At 45.4% G+C, this 18,912-nt stretch overlaps 1 protein-coding gene across 17 annotated transcripts in view; it reads right to left on the reverse strand.

Annotated features, from left to right (window-relative positions):
- The window catches only part of RREB1 (ras responsive element binding protein 1), a 174,742-nt gene that overhangs the window by 84,203 nt on the left and 71,627 nt on the right, over nt 1–18,912 (reverse strand). Inside the window, exons 1-2 of one of the 17 annotated variants that reach the window (XM_073224207.1) lie at nt 485–11,304; nt 22–108 (exon numbers count right to left, since the gene is read on the reverse strand). The exons of 14 other annotated variants lie outside the window; for them this stretch is intronic. The gene's annotated coding sequence lies outside the window, so the exon portion shown is untranslated. Of the gene's footprint in view, nt 1–21; nt 11,307–12,356; nt 15,165–18,912 lie in introns of those variants that run through there. 2 more of the 17 variants (XM_073224208.1, XM_073224213.1) reach the window with 2 other exon arrangements.

Here is an 18,912-nt window from a genome sequence, read left to right on the forward strand (position 1 = left end):
CTGGCTACTTCAGAATCTCACCTGGGGGCAGCCCTGCAGTCTTCTGTGTTAGTTCCCAGGGGATTCTGGTCCAGCCTTGAGAACCTGAGCTCACATTAAGGTAGCATTCTGGAAGAAGGGTGACACAAAATCAAGGATCTCCCTGAAAAAAATCTGTCAGGAGCCATCCTGATTTATCATACCCCCAGAGCAAGAATCAAGGTGTAGGAGCAGAGCCCCAGATCCAAGGCCTAAGTTTCGTTTTATTTGCTACAGTGAAATAATGCATATGTACGTACACAGGGGAGAGGAAGGCTTAATCTGTGCAGGGCCTATTTAGCTTCCTTAGGAATGGGGGTGCATGTGCTGTGAGCTTCAGACAGGCAGGGCCAACCTTCAGGGCAGAGGTGACAAGCCCACCCACCCAGCTTGGGCCTCTATGACGCTCTGCATCCTCAAAACCATCTCTCCGGTAAACAGTGCTCACCAAGCCTAGGATACTCACAGAAAAGTTCCTTCTAGGGTGCTTGGGGTGGTCTCCACAAAGTTGAGCCCTTTGGCCAGGATTTCCAGTGGCCCTGGACACCCTCACAGTCCCTGCAGATCTTCCTGTTCTCCACTGCTCCTGCGCAGTTGATGTGCCATGAGGTGTGGGGGAGAAGAGTTAGGGAGGTAACCCCGCAGGAAGGAGGTCCTCCAGCACCCACCAGGCCTCAGAACTCTTGCCTCTCCATATCCTGCAGCTTGTCAATTAATGAACCCCTGGACGGTAGAGCGGGAGCAATGGGCATGAACCATTCCCCCAGCCCAGAGCAGCTGCCCCTCACTCATGAGGCTTCAGGCGCCCCAATGGGTACCAGGTATAATGTGAGCTGCTGACGCTACTGTTCAGAAGGCATGTTTGCTGTCCTTGGGTAAAGGAGCACTTTCCTATTCAGGAAAGTGTCAGGGGTAAGGAGCAGCTTAGGGGAGACTGGCAGGTTCCATGCTGGAAGCAGTCTTTTTCTTAGAAATAAAAATCACTTGGACATTTTAATTGTTGCACTACATACGACTTCAGCAGGGCATCAAGTGTTGACTAGGAAGATAGGGTTCTTGCCTACCCAACTTTATAGAAGTCAGATTAAATGTACTATTTAAAAGAGGAACTGCAGCAAAGGTGGAGAGGTTTTCTGGTACGTGCTAGAGAAACCACGTTACAGTATCCATTCTTCTTCCTGCATCTCTCTGCAGGGCTCTGGACTTCTCTAAAGGGAGGACATGGGGCAAAATCCTGATTCTAGGCTTTTCTGTCGGTCAGTAAGGCTCTGAGACGCTGCCTCCGCCCTTGTTGCTCTTCTCCCAGGAGCAGGTCTTACCGGCAGGATCTAACTACCGTCAGCCTCGGGGAGCGGAGACGCAGCTCCCACATGGCAGCCATTTGTTAGCCGGCGGCCTGGCGCAGCTCTGTCCCTCTCCCCAGGTAAGCCAGGCTTTTCCTAAGCCCTGCTTTTCCACCTGGCCATCAGGATCTGGTATTTCATCACCTTTGTGCCCAACTTAGCAAAGACCTGTGTGGCTCTGCTCTTCCAGGGAAGCTGGTGAGAAGGAGGTGGGGGCCAAGGAGGCCCGCGGGGGCCGAGCAGGGGCCGAGGACCGGCCGTCCTCTCACCTACCCCCAAGGCTAAGGCAGAGGAGGGCTCAGAAGAGTGCCCTGCAGGCGGTGAGATCTAGAAGCCCCCACTGCATGATCTGTCAGCCTGCTTATCAGCAGAGGGTGGGGAGAGGCCTCCATGTCACACCTTGGCTGAGGAATTTAAAAATAGAAAAGAAGGATGTCTATATAATAGAAAACAGGAATTAAGTCACAGTATGTCAGAAGTCTGCTGGATATCCAGTTACATGCCTTCTAGAACACCTCCTTCCTCAGTAACTAGGGGCATTATAACTGTCTGTGACTTAGACTCTGGGCCAGAAAATGTGTTAGGCACTTTACATACATTTAATCTTCCCCAAATCTTATAAGGCAATGATTAGGTTATTTGCTGGCTATTACACAGCTCTTCAGAGGCAGGGCCAGGATTCTAAGCGGGGGGTTGTCTGACTCCCAAATCCTGTAACTCTGCTTCACCAAAAAGAAGATCATGGAAAAACCTTTCAGAGAAGGGTTTTATAAAGAGTGTCTTCTTGAAACAGCCCTGTTTCACATTTGCTTAATCAAGGAAGTTCATACTGCTAGCTCCCACAAGGACCTGGCATGCTCTTCCATACATTCTCCAACACCTCGGCCCTCTCCAGCTGTAGAACCTAAAACAGAGTGTAGTTGATCCCCAGCAACTTGCCCCAGACTCTCAGGCAAATGGACCATGGCGATTGGATTGTTCTGGACACTCCTCTGAAAGGACCCAGTGCCTTCAGTCACATTTACAGCTTCAGGGAGGAAGCTGGGGTAAAGTTCAGTAGCAGTTTGCAGAGTTTTAGGCAATATCCTGCAACTCTTTCACAGGCCCTGAGGTCTGTGGGGCTGGCCTTTCTGACATGTTCCACAGGCCTGGGAACAGGGGCTGCAGAAACAGGATTCTCTACTTTCCCCGGGAGCAGGAGGTGGATGCAAGCTAATTACCCCCAGGGCAGGTGGTTAGCCCAGGATCTGGGCTTCAAATTCCCAGAATTCAGGGCTGTTGCAAGAAGACACTCTTCATAAAACCAAAATTATTTTGTGGAAGACAAAAGTGTTCACAATGCTTCTGCTCAAACAGCTCAGAGAGGGCAGTGGAAGGAGGCGGGCACATCCTTCCTTGCCCATTGGAAAAGCGGTTGGCTGTGGTCAAAATTTCACAGTGGATAATCAGACATTACAAACTGTCAGCTGACAGTGAGTGTGCTCAGTGAGTTTACGGTGCCCAAACTACCAGGAGCTCCACAGCCTGCCTCTATGCCTTCAAGCGGGTGACCTCTTCTCCCCTCTATTTTGTCTCTAAGAAAATTATTCACCACTATATTTATGAAGGAAAACAAATACCCTCAGATATAAGCAGTTGATAGCTGTTTATCAAAAGCCAACTGACAAAAAAACACTAGCAAGCAACTGGTTTTTCTTAAACTAAACCCGGCAAACCCCAAAAGCTCCTCTGGGACTGGGTGGGGTGCTGTGGGGAAGGTGGCATGAGGGGCAGTTGCTGCACCCCCAACCCCCAGCACTAATGAACTGACTAGCAGAGGCACCCAGAGGAAGGTGACTGGGCAGGATTCGCTGGTGCTGGAGGAAGTCTGGGGCACAAGGGCCCTCTGGGCGTTTCTCCCTGAACCCCAGGAAGGTGGTTAGTTCGGAAGACTGCCCTTCCTGGGGTGTCTAACTGCACCACTGCTGAACGACACAAGGGCCAAGCCCCCAGCCCCGGGGGCGGATACAGCATCATGGCCGAGCAGTTGCTACGGTGTTTCACTGGGCTCACCTAGGGCACCGACTGCATCCAGGCTCTCCACTGTGGGCTCCCATTTTAGAAGCCCCACCCTGAGAAACAGACAACCTTTTTGCAAGCCCCAAAACTCCCCTCCAGAGTTACAGGAACAGGAAGGAAAATCTAAAGGGGAGACCAACACCAACAGGGCAGGTCCCCTGACCTCAATGCTCTCATTCCCGAGTGAGAATCCTGCCAGCGGCAGAAGGGAACTAGCGTGTGACACACCACTGAGACATCAAGGGAGGGTGCTTGCCTGAGGGTGCTCTGCTCACCTGCTGGGAGGCCTGCTCACACATCCATGAGGTCCCCACGGTCAGGCACCTCCACAGGGGACGCTCTGAGCCCGAGGATTTAGAAACCCAAGCAATGCCCATGTCACTCCAGAGTATGGATACAGACATTCCCAGACAAACAGACTCTTCTGGTTGAAAAGACTGGCCTTTACCAATACTTTCATAACACAAAATGGTTTTAGTGCATTTGTTAAAAAAAAAAAAAACCATGTCCGGCTTCTCAAGTGAGGTTCTGTAACACATGTGCCATCATGAAGCTAAGGATCTCCTGCTCAGCCCTTTTATTTTACTTGAATGCCTGTGATAAAGGCACCCTCGTGTTGTTCAGAAAGAACATCCTTGCTTTTTTCCTTTTATCTTCCCTTAACAGTTAGGCATCCAGTGATAGGAGGGGCCTCGCCTCCAACAGTCCGACCTTTTATCTCCCTCTGACCACGCAACAACATGAAGCCAAGGGCTGCATTTCCTGCAGCTCGCCTAGAAAGGCTGTGTGACTTGTTTAAAATGTTACTGGACTCCAAGAACCTTGGAACGATGCCCGAGCAACACCTACCCAGCATCCATTTCAGCTCCAACTTTAAAAGCCTCTAAGTCCAATGTACCAGCACTCCCCGTACCCCTGGTGGGAGAGGCTTGGTGCTTCCAAGAAAGAGGACTCCCTCTCTGGTGTCATGTATATCTTTGCTTTCCATCTGCAGCAAATGTAAGGGCTATCTTCACAAAGTAGAAACCCCAGGAGGGAGTTACAGGAACTCACGTTAAACTCTTGAGTTTTTATTATTAAAATAATTCAGTAGCATTTAATAACATCTTTTAATCACTGCAACAAAGAACAGTACACCATGTGCTTCCTTACATAAAGCAAACAGCTTGGAATACAGCAGACCCCATGTCCGTAGAGGGAGGCCAGGCCATGCATGATCTTTTGATGCCCTTCCCAGGCCTTACTCTGTGTATACAGAGACTCAGCTCTGCTGGGATGCCCGGGCGTTTTAGTTCTGGTCTCCAAAGCACTTCCACCTGCAAACACTGAGAATTCCAGTGAATATCCAAGGCTGGAAATAGCAGCGAACTCCACTTACTGATGAAACAAGGCAGTTGTGGGACTGTGTGCCACTTATGGGAAGGGAGAGCAGAAGAAGCTCACATATCAGAGCACAGAAGACCCTGACTCCCAGACATTCAAGGTCAGGAGTTCCATTTTCTTGGCATCACACTAGCATATACGAAAGATCAGATATTTAGAGCAGTCTCTCAGAGAGCCTTTGTGGGGTACAAGAAATCTTCCCAAAGTCCAATTGAAGAAAAGAAAACCTTCCTTGCCTAAGTATCCCTGAACCCCTCAAGATCTCAGAGGTAAGAGGGCTGGGTGGGAGGAAGTGCTGGGGTGATGACAGTAGGCAAATGAATGACAAGAGCCAGGTTACAAATGAAATCTACAACAAATTTCTATGCCAACACTCCAAAATGGAGCTGGTATTTTTAGGATCCTTTTTTATGAGGCTGGATAGTAAAGAGGGGTGTGCAGAGACCAGAACAGCCATGCTGTCCCCATGCAGAACCCTGAACACTGCATGCTGTGTGGCCCCTCTCCTACAGCCACAGGACCCAGCCCCGTCCCCTGCCGAGAGCAGAAGACAGCTAACCGGTTCAGCCCCACCGGCCGAACAGTGAGCTCTCTTTACCATCCGTGATTTCCTCCCAGCCACGAAGTCAGAACAACCTGTACAGACAAAGAAAATAGAAACCTTGCGAAACAACCACATCTACTGTGCTCACTGAATGTGCCTGAGGAAACTTTTTCAAAGCCCTTGAAGATGCTTCATTACGATTCTGGAAAGAAAATGCAGGCCACTACACCCAGGAATGCACATGTTCACACAACCTCAATTTCATGCTCTGCCGGCCCCACAACCAAAACGCCTTAGTCGAAATACAGCTCCACAGAGTAGCCCCCGTTACTTAGCAGATCAGGAATTGTAAATGACCTTTTCCTTAAACTATATTAGAGGCCAGTGACATCCTAGCATGTTACCAATCTGGAAAACAGAATTTTCCTAATGGGGGCAGAAAAGAAGGATAAACAGATTATATTAACAGTTTGCAACCAGGAAATGGTGAAATGCTGCTTGCAGGGAAGAAAGGGATATAAGGAAAAAAAAAAACCCTCCCCATCTCTTCATTCCTGGTAGTTAAGCCCTCATGCTGTGCTCTGGCCAAGAATAACCCTTTCAAGGCTTCACCCACAAGAAACTACTAATTGTGGTGATAGCTTTTTACCCTCCTAGCCAGGGTTCATTCAATGGGATGAGAGTTTGGAAGACGGATACACCAAATAATTCTAGTTCATCTTATATAGAGATTTTCCATGAAACTGGTACTAGTCACATACTCTGTACAACCCAAGTGCACAATTAAATATTGTTATTCACATCCACAACACCTAGGCAAATGCTCCTATAATAATTTTAGCTTGAAGAAAGAGGAAACAAAGGGACACCTTAATCTGTCAAAACTTTCCCAGCTTCTTTGCCTTATCAGTTCTACAGCCTCAACCACCAAACAGGTTTCATTTAAAAACTGGGTCTCTAGTTTCTTGCAGTTCTACTTCTAGGCCCTAACTTGCTGCTTTCAGTGTGCTCAAGCCAAAGCCAAGGAAACTGCACAGAAAGTGTAAGGGGTTAAAAATTAGTTGCTTACAATGTTCTATACTATTCTCGTACCGTGAATGTAGGTCAAGATTTGGAATGAACGTGAACACATGAAATAGGATGATGAACATTTTCAGACTTTGGTCTACTAATGTTCCAGATGTGAAATCCGCCAGGAGCTGTGAGACAGAGGCACTGGCTCTGTCAATACTCAGGCTAGGGAGACAAAGCAGACAGGACACAGAGAGATAAACTCCAATCCAAGGGAAATGGATGATCAGCTGAACACTTTAAAGGCTGAAGGGCTCCGCAGAGGTAAGCCATCAAGCAGAGGGCAGGAGAGAAAATCCATCTTTCTCTGTCTTATATCTCTTTTCAAAGAGCCTATCTTATAAAACTAAGTTAGATACTGGGTCAGCACACTTTGAGTTAATATGATCACAGGAAAGACAGGGATATAAGAAAAAAAAACCCTCATCATCTCTTTATTCCTGGTAGCTAACCCCTCATGCTGAGCCTAAAGATGCAGCTTTCAGAAGAAGATAAGACATTCCAGTTAGAAGGAAATGCACGAGGCAAATGCATGGAGACTCCAGAGGTACACCTGGAACACAGCCTCGTGAAAGCACCAGCTCCTAAATGCCCACATTTTCATTTCACTCTTCTTGAGTGAAATGAGAATAATCAGATGATTCACTGAAGTGCTCACAACACTGAATTTACTAATTATTGCAAAGGTTAAAATGTCCCCCTTTAAAATGAAATGATAAAGGTAGATAGTTGAGAATTTTTAAAAATACCCTCAACGTGGTGGAAGGAAAAAAAAAGGCAATCCCGTGTCTAATGGCAAAAGTTTTGCCTTAGGTTTCTGGCCCACAAAAACAAAACCCTTGGGAGCCATCAGACTATACCAGTGTGTCGTGCAGGAGGGAGAGTGGAGTAGGGCAAATGGCAAAGACGGCTGGTAAAATCATGCTGAGGTCAAGGCTCCAGCTAAGACAGATGAACTTTATCTTGTGGCTGTGGGAACCCACTGAAGCCATCCCCCTCCCCCACCCTTTTTAGAAATCCTGGGATGAAATAATCATATCCATATTTAAAAAGCTCCTGGCAGCAGTTTAGGAAATGGACTATTAGAGGCATATAACCCAGTGAGGCGGCTGTTGCAACACAGTGTAAGGGACAGTCATGAGGGGTCACGGGATCCAGGAAAACATCCCCGAGGGGCAGACCTGGCTGTGACGAGGGAGGGAGACACTGGGCTTCCCACACTGGAAACGCTGGACAGCAAGGCAGGTAACAGAGACACAGAGGAAATTCCCAGGGCAGCAGAGACTAAAGAGAGTTCAGCAGGAAGGGACTGGCTACCTCGTAGCAGTAGTAAGAGGAGAGTCCTGTTAAAAGAAAACCTAAGAAGGGCCACAGCCAGAAAGGAGCAGATGGAAAAAAGAAGAAGGTTCTGGAAGAAGTGGGAAAGGAGGGCTGGCAGGCTGCCAGGCTCAGGAAGATGAAGCAGTTGTGCATGAAGAGAATACATATGAGGCCATAGAAACATATGTATCCAGTGTCAAATCGGACTCTGCTAACAAAAATTGACCATCCTAAGCTGCTGATGTCCAGGAAAGTGCTTAAAAAGCCTTGATTTACAGGTTACAACTCTACACAAAACTTTACCATGTAAGAAAAACAAAATCCATCCTTCTCTGTCTTTCAAAGACCCTATCTTATAAAACCAAGTTAGAAACTGGGTCAGCACACTTTATTGAGTTGATACAATTACAGGAAAGACAGGCATATAAGAAAAAAACCCTCACCATCTCTTTTTACCTGTTAGTTAACCCCTCATGCTGTGCTCTGGCCAAGAATAATCCTTTCAAGGCTTCACGCACAAGAAACTACTAATTGTGGTGATAGCTTTTTACTCTACTAGCCAGGGTTCAATGAGATGAGAGTTTGGAAGACGGATACACAAAATAATCTAGTTCCATCTGTCTAGGCAAAGTTCTGCAGTGGTGGAAGCAGCCACTATCCAGGCTGTCCAATACAGTAACTGCTGGGCCACATGGCGCCTGAGCGCCTGAAACGAGGCTAATGTGACTAAGGAACTAGTAAGTTTAAAATTTTTATTTAATTCAAATAGCCACATGTGGCTACCAGTTGTACTGGACAGTGTAGCTCTATGGTATTTTTTTCCTCCAGCTTGATCTTAGGTTACTATAGTTCTTAATTTGTTTGTTTTCTGGGGTTCTGAAGCCTTAAAGAAGGAATAAAGATGATCTAGTGTGGTTTTTACCTGCAGGCATGGGAGGGGAGTGAGCTGATCCCGAGAGCAACTTACTTTGCTATGATTCTTCATCCTTCCCCGTGTTTATCAGAGTTCCAATGTATGAAGGGAAATAACCCATAAAACCAACAATAGAGGGACATCTCTTAAGCTAGACTGACTATTACGTGAGTCACGGCCACCCTGCCCCATCTACCTCAAACCTACTCAGGCCTGGCCCCACTTCAAATGTGAAGGTCAATGTGTGAAAACATGGGGAAATGTTTATAAAGTCAGATGAAGTTTAAAAAGCAAGTTAATACATTTAAGCATTCTATGCTATGGTAATGTATTTACAGATGAGGTCTGGGAGGTGCAACCTGAAATGAGATGTGTTAATGGAAACATGATGATTTTCAAAAATAGAAGTATACTTTAATGTTAATGTAAACTTGATTTTTATAATTAAGGAAAAAATTTATTTAAATATATGCAAGAAAGAAATTGATCAAACTGCATTCCTTCTTAAGATATGAAACTGTTCCCCTCTCTATCTCCCTCCTCTGATTTATGTATCTTTAGTCAGAGCCCAGTGCCTGGCACACAGAAGACATCTGTTTAGTTCATTCTGTAAATATGGGCCTACTGTGGGCCACCTATTACATATTAGGGGAGATGCTCAGGGAGACAAGTCCTATTCTACAGACAAGTACAAGATTCATACCCTTGAAACTGTAACATGTTAAGTGGTATTCATTTGTTTGGGAAAAGAGTCCAGAAATTCGATCAGATTTTCAGACCTTCCTTTTTCTTGTGCAGATGATACCAACCATATAATTCACTTCAAATGATATGTGACGCAGGCAAACTCAATAAAACTTAGTGAAACTCATCACCCAATCTCCCATTGCCTGCTATAAATACTTATAATTTTAGAACACAATTTATCCTACAGAAAGGAAGAGATCATTGAGCCTAATCTAAGTCGCTGTGTTTATGTGGTTGTGCTCTGTACCCCCAGTTATTCCAGGGATAACTGTTGGAATTCCTTTCTCAATGCCATTAGGTTAAAACTTTCCATTTCTATGCCATCAGAGGCAGCGAGGTTTTCTAAGATTTCTGTAAGATCCACAAGTAGGTGTAAATATGGCCCAAACACTTAGCACTCCTGGAATTCTCAGAGGGGTCCCAGAACAGAGGGTGGGCCTGCGGAGGATGTTCACTTGACAATTAACAAAAGGCAAGAGAGGCGTTGGTGAACCTTTAAAGGTTAAGGATTAAAACTGGGTCCCTCTACATGCATCATTCTTACTTAAATCACAATGCATAAACAAAACCAATTGGTTAGAAAAGGGAGGATTTCTATCAACTAGGAGAGTGGGAAAGGGCTGGGGATTCAAAGGTGTTGTGGGGCAGGCTGGCTTGTTCTGGTTTTCTCATGTGTCCTTTGAAGGTGAAAACGAACCAGCTTTTTCTGGCCATCAAGCGGTCAGAGGTTTAAAAAAAAACACCTGTCTGATAAAAACAAATAAATGGGACCCACAATCCCTCTCCACATGCCTAGGGGCTGGGGATCCTCCACCTGAGGCCCTCCAACTTTCCCTGATAAGCTCACCACGCACAGGAGAGACAAGGAAGCATGAGACCACAGTAAGAGAATTAACTGTTGTCTATGAAGTAATGACTTTTGAGTTCAGAACAAATCCTGGCATGTGTAGAGATATCAGGGTGGAAGAAAGGCTGGAAGCTGCTGAAACCCAACAGAGACCATGAGAAGCCTCGGAGCCAGGTCCTGCTTACCAGGGTGCATGGGGGCAGATTATGGGAAGCCAGGAAGCTGGGACTGGGGCAGTCGGCTGGGTGCAGGCCCGAGAAGATGATGTCAGAGTTGCAGCAAACCTGTTTGGACATGGCCTGGGATAGCAGGGGAGGGAAGCCAACTAGAAATGTGAACAAAGGGATCAGAGAGGGAAAGGTGGGTCTAAACATCTAAAAAACTGCAGGGATGGAGGGAAGCTGTAGATACAAAGGAAAGAGCAGGTGGAGCCCAGGGTCAGTGGGTCTTGCCACAGGCTACATTTCCTGGGGCATTGGAATGATAACTGGGAAGTTTTCCATTGTTGACAGGGTAGGACTAAATTCTTTTTTAGATACTTGGAAAGTGAGGAATGGAGTAGAATCAGAAGGATGGTCTTGGTACTGTGGGATTAGTACAGAGGTGAGAAATCAGGGTCATGAGTGCATGTGGGGTTCACCCCTCCACAGAGGTGAGGCTGAGCTGTGTGAGCTGAGGGTCAGAGATAAGCAGGTCCAGGATGGAACAAGAACACCCATTTTCAAGCCACAGAGATAGAAATAAAGGCTGGTAGGACTGAGGTCTCTAGGAAGGAGGGGGATGTGGTGTCCAAATAAACGTGGAAGTATGAGCCATGAAGGGGCATAACCCTTTTGAGTCAGCAAAGAAAAGAACATCCGAGGTGGTATGCAAAGAAGCTCCTAGTTGATGGCCTTAGTCTTGAGCACACAGTAGGCACTCAAATATTTTACTGATTTGAAAGCCCAAGAAAATTGGCAGCGGGTCATATGCTATGAGTAGGAGGAAGAGAAAAGGGGAATTGGTGGCTTAAAGGAGCAAAGGACCCCACAGAGCTAGGGGAGGGGGCACAGGGGCCATCAGAAGGAGATGAAGGCCTCTCCTGGGTCCTGGATGATGAAGCTGAAGGGGGTCTCTCGGGCAGCTCAGCTATTTACAACTGTGTGATTTCAAGAACAGGAATGGGCTCGGGGAGCAGCTCTGGCTGCTGGAGCTCTCTCTTCCTACTCAGGGTGAGTCCGGCATCCTGTTTCCTACTCTGGATGACTGGCTAAGGAGATGGGAGGAAAACCGTGTTATTTCAAATGGTTGCATCTTTTATTCCTGCTATTTGAGGCAAGCCTGCTGTGTTTTTTCCAACAGATGCCCAATTCACACGTGTAGTTGCTCTCCTAAACGGTAAACAAGCAGAATCTATCTACAAATACCAAGGTCTCTGGGGGTAGGGGGTGGGGGGAGACATGTTTTCCAAGTGCCCAACCCAAAATGGCTTTCATGCTTTTTTTTTTTTCAGGCTGAACTTCTAACCCAGATGCGTCTCAGTGCAGAATGCAGCCGGAAACCCCACCTGGGACTCACGGGGGCTGGTTCCGAGGCGGCACACAGCCCACCCGGAGCCCCGACTGGCCCTTCTCCCACGGCAACCTGGTCGGGGCAAACGTGTGTGCAGGCCTCACACAGGCCTCAGTGATTCAATTAGCATGAATTCAGCTGCTCTTTTTAGGTCAGTTCTTTCTTCTTTTGTTTAGATCTGACTCAAGATTTACTTCGGTTCTCTACACCTCTGGAAGAGCACCTAAGCAAATTAGACCATTTAAAGTGATGAACACAAAGGAAAAAGGAGGACCAGGCTCCTTGAAACCTCATATGCAAAGAGTCTCTCTCCTCCTCTCCCCTCCACCAGTTCTCTGCTCTTAAATTACTAACTCCCAGACAAGCAACTGTTTCTCAAAGGAAAATTCTAGACTCTAAGTCTGAATGCAAAAGCCCCGTGGTTAAGCCCTGGCTTGCAGAAAACTAAAAATTTCAGCAATTCTGGAATGAAATGCTGTGTTCAGAGCTATACAAAGCGTAGCAGCTGTTCCCAGACAACACACAAAAACCGAAAGGGGTGATGCTATCTTTATCCTCTACCTAGAGTCAAAGCTGGTACTGTCCTGGGCACAGCTCTCAGTTCCAGTCTGCTGAGCGCAAGAGACAAGCCAAAGGAATTCCTGGGCCAGCAAAGGACACCTAAACAACAACAAAGAACAGAACCACCTGGAAGAAAGAAAATGCAGTTAATCATTTAAAGTTTTTTAGAGGATGCCAGCACACAGAACTGCTTGAGGAACAGTCTCAGTGTCATTTGGAAAATCATTTATAATCAGTTCAAAATTCAAAAGATTAGATCACCTCGAAGCCTATCTGAATTTCCCAAGTAGAAGAAAGAGAACCCTTTTCTGGAAGGAAAAACACATTTTCTATAGTAAAACTCAAATCTGGCTCATACAAAACACAAGACACCTTCAGACCACTGCATGGAATCAGGCCTCAGATGAGCATCCCAGGGAAGATGATGGTGGAGAGACCTGAGAAGAATCAAGGGGAAGGTAATGTGAAAGGGGTGCTCTCGTAAGCCTGAAGCTCACACACAGGTTCTCTGGAGAAAACACTCTCTAGGTGGGACTAAACTGCTTCACTCTGAGAAACACTTCCCACCAGCAAGGCCTATCCTCCCATCATTCTATTTATTGCTCCGTCTTAAATGACTGGGCAACTGCTGCCTAGCTGTGCATCTCCAGGATTGGCCAACGCTGTCACCAGCCCACCACACATGCAAACCACCAACGAATGAAGCTGGTGGTGAGGGGGCTTAATTTGCAATTTGCAATGGGAACTGCCACCAACACACCACGCTTCCTGCTGACAGACTGTCTCCATTCAAGAAAAAGTGAAAAACTACCAAGGGGCCTGGTAGGGGACCACCCTAACTAAGATCAGCCAGAAGAATCACACAGCAGTTAAGAAGGAGTCAACGCGGGAGCCATACTGCCTGGGTTCAAATCGTGCCTCTTCCACTTGCCAGCTGTGGTTGAGTGGCTTGACCTTGTGGCACTGCCCTTAGACAGTTATGGAAACTCTCTCTGCCTCAGTTTCCTCATCCATAAGACAGAGAGAATGAGAACACCCACTATAATATGGCTGCTGTGAGAAAGAGATGAGTTAAATCTGTCAAGTGCTTCCACACAGTCTGGGGCATAGAGTACCAACTCTCTAAGTGCCTGCTATCACCAAATATGTGCTCACACCTGAGCACACACTTCCTGCACAAATACACTAGCAAGTGCACATCAGACCTTTAGGGCTGATTCACTAACCATCAGTTCAACAGATGCTAAAGACATTGTGTTCATCCAGGACAGTGGTTCTCAAATGTTAGCATGCATCAAGAGAGCTTATTTTAAATAGACTTTGGGGCCCCACCTCCAGAGTTTCTGATTCAGAAGGTCTGGTGTGAGGCCTGAGCATGTGTTTCTAGCAAGTTCCCAGGTGACGCTGATGTTACTGGTCCAGGGACCACACTCAGAACCACGGCTCTGTGGACAGTTAACTGTGGTTTCTGTGCTTCAGGCCTAGGCCTTACCAAGTTTATTTGCACAGTGAGCCTTAAGGAGGTAAAAGAAGAAGGGAGAGTGGCGAACATGCCTGTGGTGAAGACGTTTACTGCTCAGAGTATCTGTACGTTCTTCCATCTTGCCCAGCATCCCTGCACCTTTGCGTGCGGCAGACCGCATGACAGGACTGGCCAAAGGGCTTTAAGCAAAGATGACACACATCACTGGCAAGCTGAAGATTTTTAAAAGCTGATGCATGACCCGCTAGCATGTTCCTTTCTGTGGTGACCTGGAAGTATGTGTCATGGCAGGGGTAGCTATGAACGCAGCCCAGATCCCTGGTCACTGCTTGGAAGGGAGCTATTCCAAAGAGCTGGCTGAAATGCAGCAGATTTCCCAGGAACAAGCAATGGCACTTTATTGGTTGAGTCACTGAGATTTTAAAGTTTGCTTGATACTTCAGCACAGCTTAGCTTAACCTAGCTTAAACAATTCCTATCATTATAACAAGGACTTCCCATCAGGCTTATAAGGCCAACCTATCAAACACAGGTGTGAGGTATTTTATAACAAGATCAGTTCACTCACTTAAATCGTCAAAATAGATGAGTTTTTTTTTTTTTTAACTCCGATTTGGGGTCTGTTTTCACCGAATAAAAAAAATCCTTCACTGCAACTGATTATGTAATAGTAATTTAGAAACCTAACTATGCTAAGAAGTATTGAAAATGTGAAAAGTAAATACAATGAAGGATTAAGATCAAGAGCCCCATGAAACAAAGCACATGCGCACGCACACACTCACTCACTCACTCACTCACTCACTCCTGGAATCCCTTCACTCTAAAAGGCCAGAAGGAGGGTTTCCATTATATATATTACATCATGTACAATTTCATAATTAAGTCCAAATGGGAGAAGGTAATTTCTTTAAGTTAAAAGCATCACTGACTATAAAATTGCTCTAAAAAAGAAAAATATATATAATTTCTAGTGAACCTCAGAAAGTTTGCAATTTAACATGCAGGTAATAAGCTGTCCACAGCATCCTACCTTCCAGACCATGCTCCTCTCACAAAAAGTACCACGACATACACAGCCAAAACAACATGAACCTAGAACAACTCAACTTAAAGTAGAAAATGTATGAATATACGAAGTTAAAAAAAACTGGGGAGAGAATTAAAAAATATGTAATAGAATCACACAGGTGCTTCCTGGTCTATAAGCAGAACACACCCTCTGGAGGGCCCTCTAGGAGGACTTTCACTGAGTGGGATCTACAACTCATCTCAAAGGTGAGTGGGTTTCTTGCTATAATTCTCCCTAGCTCTTTCCAGAGGGCAGAACAACCCCTTGTGCATGCACACACCCTTTAAAGCTCATCTCCAGAGTGCTCAGTGGTTCTCTGCTCCCCAGGTAGCGCTGGCAAAGCTAAGTGCTGAGATGAAGGGATCCTGCTGCTCTGGCCTTCTCAGGTTCCTAGGCCCCGAGTACCTCATTCTCTGGGTGTGTCACATTCCATCTCTTTAGGTACTTCCATGTGGCCAGAAAGAAAAAAAAGTTAAACACTCATGTAATGCATTTGTTCACATATTACAACTCAGCTGTAAAATCAGAGTCAAAAATATAAAAAGGCCTTAATGCTAAAAGCCTAATTCCTCTAATATGTTTTATAGCTGTTCAGCAACTGTTGGATTTTTTTTTTTTTTTGGTGTTTTTTTCTTCTCCCATTTTGTTCAGGAGACATGAAGAAGTCACTTAAACAAATGAAAACTTGGAAATTTAAACAGCTCTATTTTTTAAAAGAGTCTTACGGTATACTACCTGTAAGACATTAGGGAGACTAATATATACCCCCAAAAAGGGTTCTTTCTTTACTTTTCATTAAGGAGCTAACGTGGGGAGGCATTCCCTTGATACCAGAGAAAACAGGAATGACATGTAATTAGAAAATAGGTGGATTTACTAATAATCACAGAGCTAAAGAAACTCAGCATCGTATCTTGCTAGTATTCTCTTGTGAGGCCCCTGAAAACTCCCAATTACTTCACAAACTGATTTTGTAACCCTCACGTTGTATTCTCGAAGCAGGGTTGTGCGAGCATCTGCAATAGAAATATTATAGGAACGTCCACATTTTAGAAAATGAAAGCCATAGAAAAGTGATCGCACATGATTTTTTTAGTTGCTCAAAGTTTACTTCTTCCATGGACATGTTCATAATGAGAGAATAAAGCTGTAAGTAAATTCCTGGGAGTTCCCAAACATGTTTCATGCAGCCCGAATCCCCTTCCATTGACTTACGCTCAAAGAGGCCATGGTTGCAGACTTCCACCCTTTCTCCACATGAGGCTTCTCTCTCTCTGCCTCCCCACCCACCCCAGCCCCAGCCCAGCCCTTCCAGGAGCAGTACTGCAGTGTGCTCACCAGCAGGGCTGCTTCCCTTTGCTCTCACCGCTGCTCCTCCACCAACTTGCACCCAAAGATGTCTTAGGCCATACAAATGTCATGTCCCTGTGATATGCACTTTTATGCTGACCTAAGGTCATGACCAAAACCAGTTCTTGGCCAAATGACATCCCAGCTAGCACAGTCCAAGGCCTCTGCAGGTCCTCCTCTCCATGGACTTCTCAGCAGCGACTGCCCATGCTTGCTGCTCCTGGGCGCCGGTTCACAGATCACATGACTGCTGAAATCCTTCAGATAAAAGCAGGCATTGTCCACTTTTCCTTGAAATTTCAAAATCTTGGATAAAACCAGCAATCAAGTAACATTTCAATCCTCCAACAACCTTAAATCAATCGATCAACTTCTCTTTAGGTCTCAACTCCCTGTAGATAAATAACAAGATGTCCAGTAAAAGCCATTTTAGTCAGCTTTTAAAGCAGACCAACAGCATTTACTTTAAGTAAAAGACTAGGATTATGTGAAGGGAGAAAAGCTTTTAAACAAACAATGAACAGTATGGACTGAGATGTTAATAAGCCCAACACATTTCTGTCATGCCTGTAAGGTGCTCAGGAGCCATCAGCGCATTAGCTGAAAGCACGCGCTCCCTTGCGCTCCCTTTCTTCTTAGTGTTTGGCCTCCAGTCCCAAGGATGAGCCCGCCCACAGCCTGATTCCTGGAGGCTGACCTCCAGGCAGCCAGCAGCTGTTGGAAGGCATGCCTGGATGTTTCCCTCTCCTGCAAACTCCAGCTCCACCATCTCCCAACAGGTGTCCCTGAGCCTGCCTACCCAGAGATGCTGTAAGCACGTCATTTCACATCGAGCCAGCTCAGGAGCTGCAGGCTGCCACAGGTTATTACACAGAAAAGACACGACCTTCTGCCCTGTCCCTCCTGCAAGCTCTCTCTGAGCTGACCCCATAAAAAGGCACAAGCACGTGCCCCTTGCTTTCTGAGATGTAATGGTTTTTATTTTCCATCTGCTGGGAGCAACTAACATCCAAAGAACTAATTCGTATTTCTAATATGCAATTCATATACACTTCCCTCCCCCGACTGAGTCACAAATGTCTAACTATTAAGATAATATGTTCCACCGTCTGCCTGGCAATCAGGAGGTATAGTTTCCATAGATACTCAGAAGACCAACTTCCAACGCTGATTACATTTTCAAAGGGAACAATATCTTAGTAGAAAAGAAAAAACAAACAACAAACACCCCATGAAATCTATTTGATTCAGGAGCAAAGTTTATACCAACCTTATTCATACATGAACTCTGCATTATGGCCCATCCAAGTGCCCAGAAGACTTAATACTACTAGAAGCTAAATGTGAGTATTTAAAATGCATCAGTGAGTTGGTTATTAAAACTTAGGCCCAGCAATGCTCTACACTTAAGCAGATGAAATCAAAATGCTTGAGAACCATCAGCAGCCATGAGCTACTCTGGGTGGGCTTCAACCCTGGGAGTTCCATGAAAATAGTTAATGCCAGGAGAGAGTTTGGTGTACCACTGTGGAGGCTGAGTGGTCTTCCATCTAAAAAATGGAGGGACTGAGAAGAATGAAATTAACAAATAACCTAAAAAATACAATAATCACTGTCAAATGAACACATTTACTTTTTCACATTAGTATTATTCCTCTTGGCCAAAAAAGCCATGTGGACACTACTCCAGGTGATGAGTTCAATTCTCGGCACAGCCATGAACTGTAGAAGAATACTGAATGAAATGAAGGCAAACTCATAAAAACAGACTAAGTGATCTCTAAAGTCCCTTCTGGTTCTAAATACTTTCTTAGAATGAGCCTAGAGTTGAGGGGCAAAAAAAAAACACTTCCCCCTTCCATTTGCCATTTGATGGTTTAAAGTTAACTTGTTTAAATATTTAAATTTTCTGAGTCTTCCTTTAAGCTTGGAACTCCTTTTCTAAAGACTATGTCTCCCAAGGTGTCTATGACTTCTCTGGCACCCACCAGATCGTCTTCCCGACAACCTGCTTTTCGAAATCCATGATTTTCCTGTATATTATTCCAGTTAAAAATACAAAAGAACAATGCATATTAGGAAAAGAGATAAACCTAGTAATGGTATCTGGACATCATTTGAATCTGTTAATGAATCACTTGTTTTCCCTGCAAATATGAGCAAAATAAATATTATTTTGGTATACATCAGAATAAACTGGAAGGTTTATTCTAACACTTCACATTAACTCATCAGGCGCATCAATGAGGGGAGCTCTTGGGGCGGGGAAGTATTCAGAAACTAATTTTCCATGTAAAACTCCTGGGTGTAAATCATTCTACAGTATCTTTCAGAAAAACTTCCCCTTCTCTTCAAGCAGAGCATGATGAATCAAAGTATGATTAATCTAACTTTTTTTGGCCGATGACTCAGGATCATTACAATGAACAACCATTACACAAGGTACCTCTGGAAACTAGTGTAACAGGCCTCTTATTTCAGTTTTGCCCCTATTCCACATGGCCGCAGTTGGCCATGCTTTTTTAACTGAACTCACTGTGGCTGCACAGGAGGTTGTATGAAATTAACACAGAGGGCTCCTCTGTTCACTTTGCACAGATCCCCCCAATGGTGACCAGCTATGCTGTTTCAATTCTTCTGTCTTATCTCGA

The sequence above is a fragment of the Manis javanica genome, chromosome 16 (assembly GCF_040802235.1).
Source record: "Manis javanica isolate MJ-LG chromosome 16, MJ_LKY, whole genome shotgun sequence".
NCBI classification, from domain to species: Eukaryota; Metazoa; Chordata; class Mammalia; order Pholidota; family Manidae; genus Manis; species Manis javanica.